We start from the raw sequence: 10252 nt of genomic DNA on the forward strand, positions 1-10252 counted from the left end.
GTGGGTGGATGGATGTCTGACGAAGAACAAGATGTTTACCCAACTCAGAGGAAATTTACAGAAGAAAAGTTAGTGCTTTTACAGTGATTAAAGCAGATGGACCTCGCATTAAGTGATCAACCTCACCAATATTAGGGCAAACCGATATTACATGCCCCCTGATATTTGTTACACTGAGGGGAACACACTATTTCTGTGGTATTTCTGCCAGAGAAGTACCAAGAGACAGAGAGTAAAACAGAAATCATGACAAAACAAATAGGGGGAGATGGAAACAATTAATTAATTTAAATAAAAGATATCTAGAAGTTGCTTAGAAAATTCTTGCAGTTTCTCAGTAACTTTGAAAATATGTCAAAATTTTAAAATACCTAAAAAATAAATTATAAATTTTAAGACTAGGTAAAATGTCATTCAATTTTTAGCCAATCTTTGAAAGAATTTTGAGTTCGAGTTGAGTAAAATGAGCATTCCCATCACTATGGATTAGAGCATGCGTTAGTCAATCCCTTTTGGACAATTTATTAATATACTTCCTAGTTAGACCTTGCAATTCTAGCGATTTACCTTTAAAACATGGATAAAGATTGGTAGGTGTGTAAATTCAAGTGTTCACAGAAACAACAATAAAAATTTTAAAGAATAGAAAAAACTACAGGTACTTTAATGCAGGAATGGAGGCTTTTCCATTCCATGCTTTGCTTGCCTCCTTTAGAAATATCCCGCATTCTATATACACAATAATAAGCAAATTCCTAAGGTCCCAAACATTGAGTAGTCTCTTAATTAATACTAAAAGTAGTCTCAGGGGAACTGAATGAAATCTCTTTCAACAGAGTAAAGTGTTACAAGAAAGACAATGACCAACAAATGCAATGATCCCAGCACAGACTGAATGGCAGTGGCCGGGGGGCCGAAGGCAGGGGAGACAATTTCCTCCAAACCAACGCATTTTCAGACTTGTCCTGGAACAGGCACCCTTGCCCTGATCAAACAATCCTCACCTCTACAAATAAATTCTAATACATTTTTGGCCTAGAAAAATTTTCCTCATTGGGAAACTAGATTTGAAATAGCTTTCTCACCCTTAACAGGTAGTTTTTAAACATCAAAATGAATTATTGAAGATAACATTATTTGCTTATTATATTTAAATGTGAAAATTGCCCTTAAATGAAGTGAATAAGAAAAGGAAAAAAAATCTTTGTTCCAAAAAAAAAAGAAAAAGAATAGCTAGTATAAGTCAACCAGCACTTCAAAAAATTTTCCCACAAAATCTGAATCCAAATACAGAAGACTAACATATACTAAATTCCCAACATTTCTTCTAGAAATGACTCCTCACCCATTTCTTAAACAACTTTATTTTTATATATCATAAAATTTATCCATTTCAAGTGTACAGCACAATAATTTTTACTAACTTTATGCAGTGGTTACAACCATGAGCATGAATTAGTTTTAGAACATTTTTATCCTTCATGCCCATTGACAGTTAATACCCATTCTTTTCCCAGCCTCATGCAAATTATTAATACACTTTCTGGCTCTATAAATTTGACATTTCTAGACATATCACATAAATGGAATTGATTAATATATGGTCTCTTCTGTTTGGCTTCTTTCTTTTAATGTGTTTTTGAGGTTCATCCATGATAGAGTATGTGTCAATAGTTCATTCCTCTTAGTTAACAGATATTTAGGTTGTTTCCAATTTGGGGCCATTAAAAATAATGCTGCCATGAACATTCATGTGCAAGCTTTTCGTGAACACATGTTTTTATTTCCCTTGGGTAGATATGTATAATAGTAGTAGAATCATATGGTAGTCTTATGTATAAGTTTCGAGGAACTATCAAACCGTTTTCCAAAATGGCTGCTCCATTTCACATTCTTAAGAGCAGTGTCAGAGAGTTCCCATTTTTGCACATTCGTCAATATTTGTTATTATGTGTCTTATTTATTATAGTCACTCTAGCAGGTGTGAAATGGTATGTGTTAAGGTTTTTAATTTACATTTCTTCTATAACTATAGGATGTTGAGCATATTTTCATATACTTCTTAGTCACATACACCTTCTTTGGTGAAATGTCTCTTCCTATCTTTGAACATTTTGGGATTAAGTTGTCTTTTTCTTACTGAGTTTTAAAAGGGGTGTGTGTGTGTGTTGTTTTGTTTTGTTTTTGTAAATTATGCATACAAGTCCTATATCAGATATGTGTTCTATAAATATTTTCTTCAAGTCTGTTTCTTGTCTTTTTATTTTCTTAATTGTATCTTTTGAAGTGAAAAGATTTTAAATGGTGATGAGGCCTAATTTGTCCATTGCTTTTTTAATAAATCATGCTATTGATGTTGTATCTAATAAATCTTTGCTTGTATCAAAGTCTTGAAGATTTTCCCCTGGATTTGCTTTTCAAAGTTTTCTTGTTTTGGCTCCTACAGTTAAGTCCATAATGCATTTTGAGTTCATGTTTGTGTGTGGTGTCAAGTGAGAGTCTAAGTTTATCTGTTGCATATAGTATCAAATTGTTCCAACACCTTTTCCTCAAATAAATGGGTTGGAACCTTTGTCAAAAATCAATTTACCATAAATATAGGAATTTATTTCTGCATTCTCAATTTTGTTCCATTAATCTATAGGTCTATCTGTATGCCACCACCTTATCTTCTGGATAATTGTAGCTTTATAGGAAGTTTTGAAGTTGGGAAGTCAAAGTCTTCCACCTTATTTTTCAAAATTGTTTGGATTTTTCTAGGTATTTTTCATTACCATATATTTAAGATTATGTTATCAATTTATGCAAAAAATTGCTGAAATCTTGAATGAAAAGATTAATTGGGGGAGAACTGTCCATTTTAACAATATTGAATCTCCCAATCCATGAACATGGAATGTCTCTTCATTTATTTATATCTTCTTTAATGTCTCTCAACAGTTTCATATTTTTCAGTACAAATCTTGTACTTCTTTTGTTAAATTTATTCCTAAATATTTTATTACTTTGGATGCTATTGTGAATTAAATTGTATTCTTAATTTCTCTTTTTTTTTTTTTTTTTTTGAGACAGAGTCTGGCTCTGTCACCCAGGCTGGAGTGCAGTGGTGCAATCTCAGCTCACTTCCACTTCCAACTTCTGGGTTCAAGTGATCCTCCTACCTCAGCCTCCCAAGTAGCTAGGATTACAGGCATAAGCCACCACACCAGCTATTTTTTTTATTGTATTTTTAGTAGAGATGGGGTTTCACCATATTGGCCAGGCTGGTCTTGAACTCCTGACCTTAAGTGATCCACTCATCTTGGCCTCACAAAGTGCTGGGATTACAGGCGTGAGCAACCGCACCTGGCCTTGATTTCATTTTTGAGTCATTCATTGTTTGTATATAGAATACAATTGATTTTTTATATTGACATTGTATCCTGTGACTTTGCTGTATTTATCTGTTAGTTCTAATAGGATCATGTCATCTGTGAATAGGACAGTTTTACTTCTTCTTCTCAATCAGCATGTCTTTTTTTTTTTCCTTGCCTGATCGTACTTGTTAGAACATCCAGTGCCATGATGAATAAGAGGTACAAATGGACATCCTTGTCTTGTTTCTGAACTTTGGGAAAAAGCATTCATCTTTGACCATTAAGGAAGATGTTAGCAGTAGGTCTTTCCTATAAGATAATACTAGCCTCATAGAATGCATAAATGCCCTCCATCAGGTTGAGAAAGAATTCTCTTTTATTCCAAGTTTGTTAAAGAGTTTTTATCATGAATAAGTGCTGAATTTTTAATGATTTTTCTGCATTTATCATATAATTTTTTGTTTTTGCTCTTTATTCTATTAATATCTTAACTGACTTTTTGATGTTAAAGCAACTTTCAATTCCTGGGACAAACCTCACTTGGTCTTGGCATACAATATTTTTTATGTGTCATTGGACTTGGTTTCCTAATATTTTAGTGAGGATTTTTGCATTTATATTCATGAAGGATATTGGTTTATAGCTTTCTAGGCCATTCAGAGGTGAAATCTGGGGCCCTTTCCGACCTTTGCTAGGCATGCACATGGCCCTGGACATGCTTATGGCCTTGTAGATTACCAAGAATGTATCAGAGCTTTTCAGCGCCCCCTATGGACAGCTCGTTCCCCAGATCTTCCCTTCAGATTTTTGGCCAAGTTCTTTTTGTGCCAAATGGTATCCAGCAACTATGATGTTAAACAATTACAGCTGATTGTTTTCAACAAATGCCCTGGAAACAGAGCTATTTCTGCAGAGTGAGCTCTGAGTCAGGTCAAATAACAACTACCACCTGTTAAGGGAGTTTCCAGAGAGCCGTAAGGCAGATCAAATAGTGGGGTTGGGGCTTTTTGAGGCATTGCAACTCCTGTCATGCTTCCTTTGGGAGCTTCAAGGCTGCTAGTTTCAACAGCAATTGTGGTTTCAAAAACACTACAGAACTTGAGAGACTTACGGGAGCAGGCTGTATTGAAACACCACAAACTTTGCTATTTTAACTGAGAAGCAGCTGCTTTTCTTTAAGAAATGCTTCTTAGATTGTTGCAAGCCTGTGGTTAATTTCCAGAGTTCTGAAAAAGTAGATTTTTATAATGTTGCTAGGATTTTTCTTGCTTTTATGGAGGAATGGTGTATTAGCTTCCTGTTGCTGCTGTAGCAAATGACTACAGCTGCAGTGGCTTCACACCACACAGATGCATCATCTCAGAGCCCTGGAGAGCAAAGTCTGAAATGAGTCTTCAGGGATAAATTCAAGATGTCAGCGGGGTGCCTTCCTTCTGGAGGCTCTAGGGGAGATCTGTTGCCTTGCCCTGCCCAGCTTCTAGAGGCTGCCTCCATTCCTCAGCTGGGGCCCCATCCTTCCTCCCAGTCAGCAATCTCATTGTTCCAACTTCTCCTTCCATTGTCACATCTGCTTCTCTGCTTCTCATTCTCTGCCTCCCTCTTCCATATATAAAGGAGCCTGTGATTACATTAAGCCCACCTGGTATTCCAGGATAGTCTCCCTACCTCAAGATCCTTAACTCCATCTGCAAAGTCCTTTTTGCCATGTAAGGTAACACATTTACAGCTTCCATGGATCAGAACATGGACATCTTTGGAGAGCCATTATACTGCCTACCACAAGCAAATTTAAGGAGATCCTTACTCTGCCATTCCAGAAGCCTTTCGCCTTCCTTCCCGATTCTTAACCACATAATTCTACGGTGTTGACCTTCCCTTCTGACTGATGAAAAGAGCATGTGACTCAGGCCTGTGCCAACTACTTGTGTCAGTCAGGTTTTGCTAGGTTATTCCTCATAACAAACAATCCCCAAAAATCTAAGTGGATTACAACGGTGACTTATTTATTGGTCATGTTACATACACATCACCATGGATCCACTGCAGTTCTACTGGTCTCTGCTCAACTCTCTTCTTTATTTCAGTATCACAGCTCAAAAGAATGCCTCACCTGAGACAGGTAAGACATGTCATTTTTCCTCAATCTAAAATAGCAGTTCTCAACCAGAGGTTATGTTGCCACCCAGATCCAAATTTGATTAGAGGCATATGTGTGACTTTTGCAGCTCTGAGAATATAGTTTGCTTCTGATTCTGAAGGATAAATTTGGTAAACCACCAACAACGAAGATAAATTTTCCCTCTAATTGGCTAATTGAGCATTTTGTTCATATGATTGAGAACTTTCTGAATAAGTAGATAAATGTATAGAGGAGAAAGAGGCAAAGAAAAAATACCAATCTGAAATATCTATTGTCTCCAGTTAATCTTTAGTTATAAGAAAATAAACAACACTAATGTCTGAATTAAGGAAGAACGGGGGGAACATAATAAAACAAATCCAAGCAGAGGATAATAGATTATTTGGACAGAATACTCTAAAATTTCCTGTGCAAAAGAATTTACCAAGCCAATATATTCAATCAATTCATAGACTCTTCAAATAGGAAGATTCATATGCACAGTTCCAAAGTATTTGCACTGATATTGTATTACACTGATTTTGTAGCATATTTACCATAGAAATTAAGTTTTCCTCAAGCTAATGGTAAAACTGACTTACATTATTCCAACATAAAGACCCCAAAAATGTATGTTAGATGATAAAACCTCAGGCTGGGATAAACATTGTACTGTGTAGAGTCCATAGAAAGTTTATCCATGTAGATTTGAATTTAATTTTCTTTCTCAAAGCAGAGTCTCAGATTAACATTTTTAAGTCTTTAAGTTTAGAATATTATATATTATGATGATCTACCAATAAATTCTAGTAAATTCGAGAAAGTTAAAAATAAATAAATAAAACACAAGGATTAATTCACTATGGAAGACTGAGGTTAAATCAAAGTGTAAATATTTTCTTAGCATGACTTTGAGGAAATGACTCTTCTTCTCTACCCATAGTATCAAGTATCAGTGATCTCACTTGACAGGGACAAGAAGTTTGTTCCTAACCCACCTCAGCGTGCCTGATCTGCTGCCAGCCAGGGTACAGTACCTCATAGGGGATACAGTTCAAGACAGGAAGTACTAAATTAACACCACAGTCTAGTTATCCACTTCTTCCTAAGGACACAGATGGTGAATAATTGAAGCCAATCTGGCTACTGAATTTCTATTCAAATGTCTAAAAGAGAAGTCCTACCATGGAAATATGGAAGCAACAACATGAAGATACCTCCTTTCCTCCTAACACAACCAAAGGAAACACCTTTCCTCTCATTCCTCACCTAGGTGTAAATCCATTTGTCTGAAAAGGGAAAAATAAGGTTTGGCTTGGAGCCTTAAAAGGAGTAAAGTTTAGCTAAGGATTTAAACAGCAGTATCTTGTTCTGTGTAAACTGAGATGATGAGAGAGCCTGCAGTGCCTTTCGTGTTTGTTTCGATAGTTACTTTTTGTCCCACTCTATCAGCTTGTGCTGGGAAATGTTTCAGAAGTCTCAGAATCAAAAACTAAAATTCAAACAAGTGGTGGCGGGGGGGTAAGCATGGTTCATTTTTGCTTACATTTTTGGGAACAGCTGATCTAGTTGCTGAGAAAAATGGGCAAAGAAAACCCAGCAAAACATTCTTTGAAAGGTGGGACTTCCACAAGCTATCTCCCAGCCAGGAAAATGCAACCTAGTGTCCAAAGCAAAAAGGGAGTTGGGCTAAACCTAAGGAAAAATGAAGCAAAATAGCAATAAATTCGGGTCAGCCCAAAGGAGATGAAATGTCCTCTTCAGTCTTGTAGTTGTCTCACGTTTATTTCCACAGTAATCTCTGTTTCTCAAAAAACCTGTGACTTTGGATGTCTTCTTTCAGGACAGAGTTGGGTGGTGCAGTTCACTGACTAGCTCATGGATGAGTGGCAAGGAACATGCCCTCTGGAATGGGCTGGGAGTTGAGGAAAAGGCCCAGTGGTCAGAGCAAGACATCCAAAGGGCAGGGTTGAAGACCCCAGAAGTCATCACAGGCCACCAGAGAGCCATCATGGTGTCCCAGTAGGTATGGATCCCACAGTGATGGAGACTTGGGCAGCAAGTGATCCTCAGAATGTCCAGTCCAGGTGGCATGTGGCTTCTTCCTCTGCATGCCAGGAGCCCTGGATGCTCCACTCGAGTGTGTCCACTCCCTCACAGCTGGAAAAATCATCTTCCAGAATGTCATTCCTTGCTCCACATAAGACTCGACCCCTCTACATTGCAAAGCCACATGCCCTCTCTTGATCTGATCTCTTCAAACCAATATTGAGTTGGCTGTGAGTTTCAGTTCCTTCCAAGACACTGCCGTGAGCCCAGTGTTTTACCCCTTGGGAAAGATATGTTCCTGGCTCACATGTATCACCTGACATACACACCACCCCACTGATACACTGTACACACACACGTGGCCCAGGCTCTTGGCATACTGGCATAGATCTTCAGGGTGCATTTTTCCAAAGGAATGACCTGACCCCAGGAAGTGCTTGGTATCCAGAGAGCATTTCCAGAAACTCTATCAGCAGGAAGCAGGGCACAAGCCCTAAAGTGCAGTACAGGGCAGGACAGTGTAGAGTGACTGGTACTGCAGCAATGACACGTGCTTCCAGTATACTGCATGGGCTAGAAGCTAAAAAAAGGCCATCTCCTAGATTTCCGTGCAGCTAGCAATGCAGTTGCAATTTAGATTCTGCTCCCCTCCCTCAGGAGACCTGAATTTGAGATGCATTAACCAGTAGAGGCTGCTTACAGCATCTGTTTCACTGGTGCAGGTTTTAGCAGGTCCACGTGGCTCCGGAGCCACTGGTTTCGAGAGTGGTTCTCCCATCATCAGATGGCAGTTAGGATACTGGATCCTAGTGAAACAGTCGTGGTGGGGACTTTCTGGTCTGCAGACTGTGAGTGTGGAGATGTGGCCCCGAAGAAAGGATCGGGGTAGCAGCTCCCCAGTGGAAGCCGGGGTACCCTTGCCAAGTTCCACTCTACTGGTCAAGGAGCCGAGCTGTGTCTGCTTCTCCAGCCTTCCAACAATTCTGTGAACATCTAAGCCCCTGTGTGGAACCAACATCTGCTTGGCACCTAGGAGGCATTTATTGCTGTCAGCTGAACATAATAAATAATAATAAATACTTACTGGCACAGTAGATGATGACAGAAATGATGCGGGTGACTGCACTCAGGGCTTGTCATTGGGTCTTGGTCACCTGAACACACTGCATTGCTGATGTGGGACGCTGGAGCCTATGGCCCTGTGTGGAATGCAGCCAGGCTGGTATCACCTGCCATCACCTGGGATGTGTCTATCTGGTGAAGGACGGCTGTCGCAGCAACACATCAAGGCCCAGGGAACAAGCACTTTGGAGATGCTTGGCTGCTTCTCCCCACACTGAAGAATTGAAAGAAAAGAAATAAAAGGCTCAGAGCTTTACCTCCTTGGCTCACTCGTGGACACAAAGTGGTTTTACGATGGCTCTAAGCTTTCTCCGCAGGCCCTGCATGCTTCAACACAGGCTCACATTCACAGCACAGCCCAATGGCCTCCACAGAAGTCGAATTGTTGGCTGGGAAAGAGTGGGACCCAGTCATGGGGTTGGCGACATTTGGTAGCACTGGTGTAAGTCCAGTTTCACAGAACACCAGGGCATCACGGAGCCTCCCACGCCTGGTGATGCTGACGCCGGCGCCCGATATGTGATTGATGGAGATTCTGCCTTGTGCCACCATCGTGGGTACAAATACAGATAAAACACCACAGTCTCTGACCCCCCAGACGTATCATCTACAAGGAGAACTGGATGTGCTTGTAGAGAAACAGAAACAACGCGCTGTTGGAAATCATAGCTGTAAACCAATTTGGGTTGGTGTGGGCGTTGGGTTTGGGATTTGGAGACAGTACTACTGAGGAGGGTTTTCATAAAGACAGTAATATTCGTTCCAGCTTTTGAAAGTGAGCAAGGAATTCTCGGGTTAGTAGATGGAAAAACGTCTGAGTACAGAACAGAATGACATTTTTGGAGAATGGCACATAGTTCAATACAGCTGGATCCCAAATTTCCCTGGGAAGGTCAGAAGGAAATTAGTCTAAAAAGCAGGCCAGGCATAGTGGCTCACGCCTGTAATCCCAGCATTCTGGGAGGCCAAGCTGGGTGGATAACCTGAGGTCAGGATTTCGAGACCAGCCTGGCCAACACAGTGAAACCCCAGCTCTACCAAAAATACGAAACTTAGCCAGGCATGGTGATGCACAACTGTAATCCCAGCTACTTGGGAAGCTGAGGCAGGAGAATCACTTGAACCCAGGAGACGGAGGTTGCAGTGAACTAAGATCGTGCCACTGCACTCCAGCCTGGGCAACAGAGCAAGACTCCATCTCAAAAAAAAATTAATTAAAAAAATAAAAATAAAAAGCAGGCTAATGTCTTATTAATGACATTTTTGCTTTACAAACAAGTCAGGATTCATCCTGTAGTTAACATGGAGCTAGAAAAGTCCTCATTAGGGTAATAAGACAATGAGATTTCAATTGCAGATAAGTTGTTCTCCTATGATGCGGAGGAGATGAGTTGAGCCTGGCTCCAGGCAGGCAGTCAGCAGGCTGTTCACAGAAGAGACGGAATGATGCTGGCCTGAACCCCCAGACTTCTAGGCCAAAGGAAGGGAGCTGCCCAGGTACATGCCTCCACAATGCAGGGGCGGGGGCAGGGGCGGGTAGGGCAAAGGAATCTAACTGCTCAGTTCCTTCTTCCCAGACCCTTCTTCAGGGGCTGAGGTCACCATT

The 10252-nt window shown here is 40.1% G+C and overlaps 1 long non-coding RNA gene across 1 annotated transcript in view; it reads right to left on the reverse strand.

The window, feature by feature from the left end:
- The window catches only part of LOC129528244 (uncharacterized), a 44099-nt gene extending 34416 nt beyond the window's left edge, over window positions 1-9683 (reverse strand). Inside the window, exon 1 of the long non-coding RNA XR_008673487.2 lies at window positions 8609-9683. This is a non-coding gene — a long non-coding RNA (uncharacterized lncRNA). The remainder of the gene's footprint in view (window positions 1-8608) is intronic.
- Between the last annotated feature and the right edge of the window lie 569 nt (window positions 9684-10252).

This window comes from Gorilla gorilla, chromosome 17 (genome assembly GCF_029281585.2).
Source record: "Gorilla gorilla gorilla isolate KB3781 chromosome 17, NHGRI_mGorGor1-v2.1_pri, whole genome shotgun sequence".
Taxonomy (NCBI): domain Eukaryota; kingdom Metazoa; phylum Chordata; class Mammalia; order Primates; family Hominidae; genus Gorilla; species Gorilla gorilla.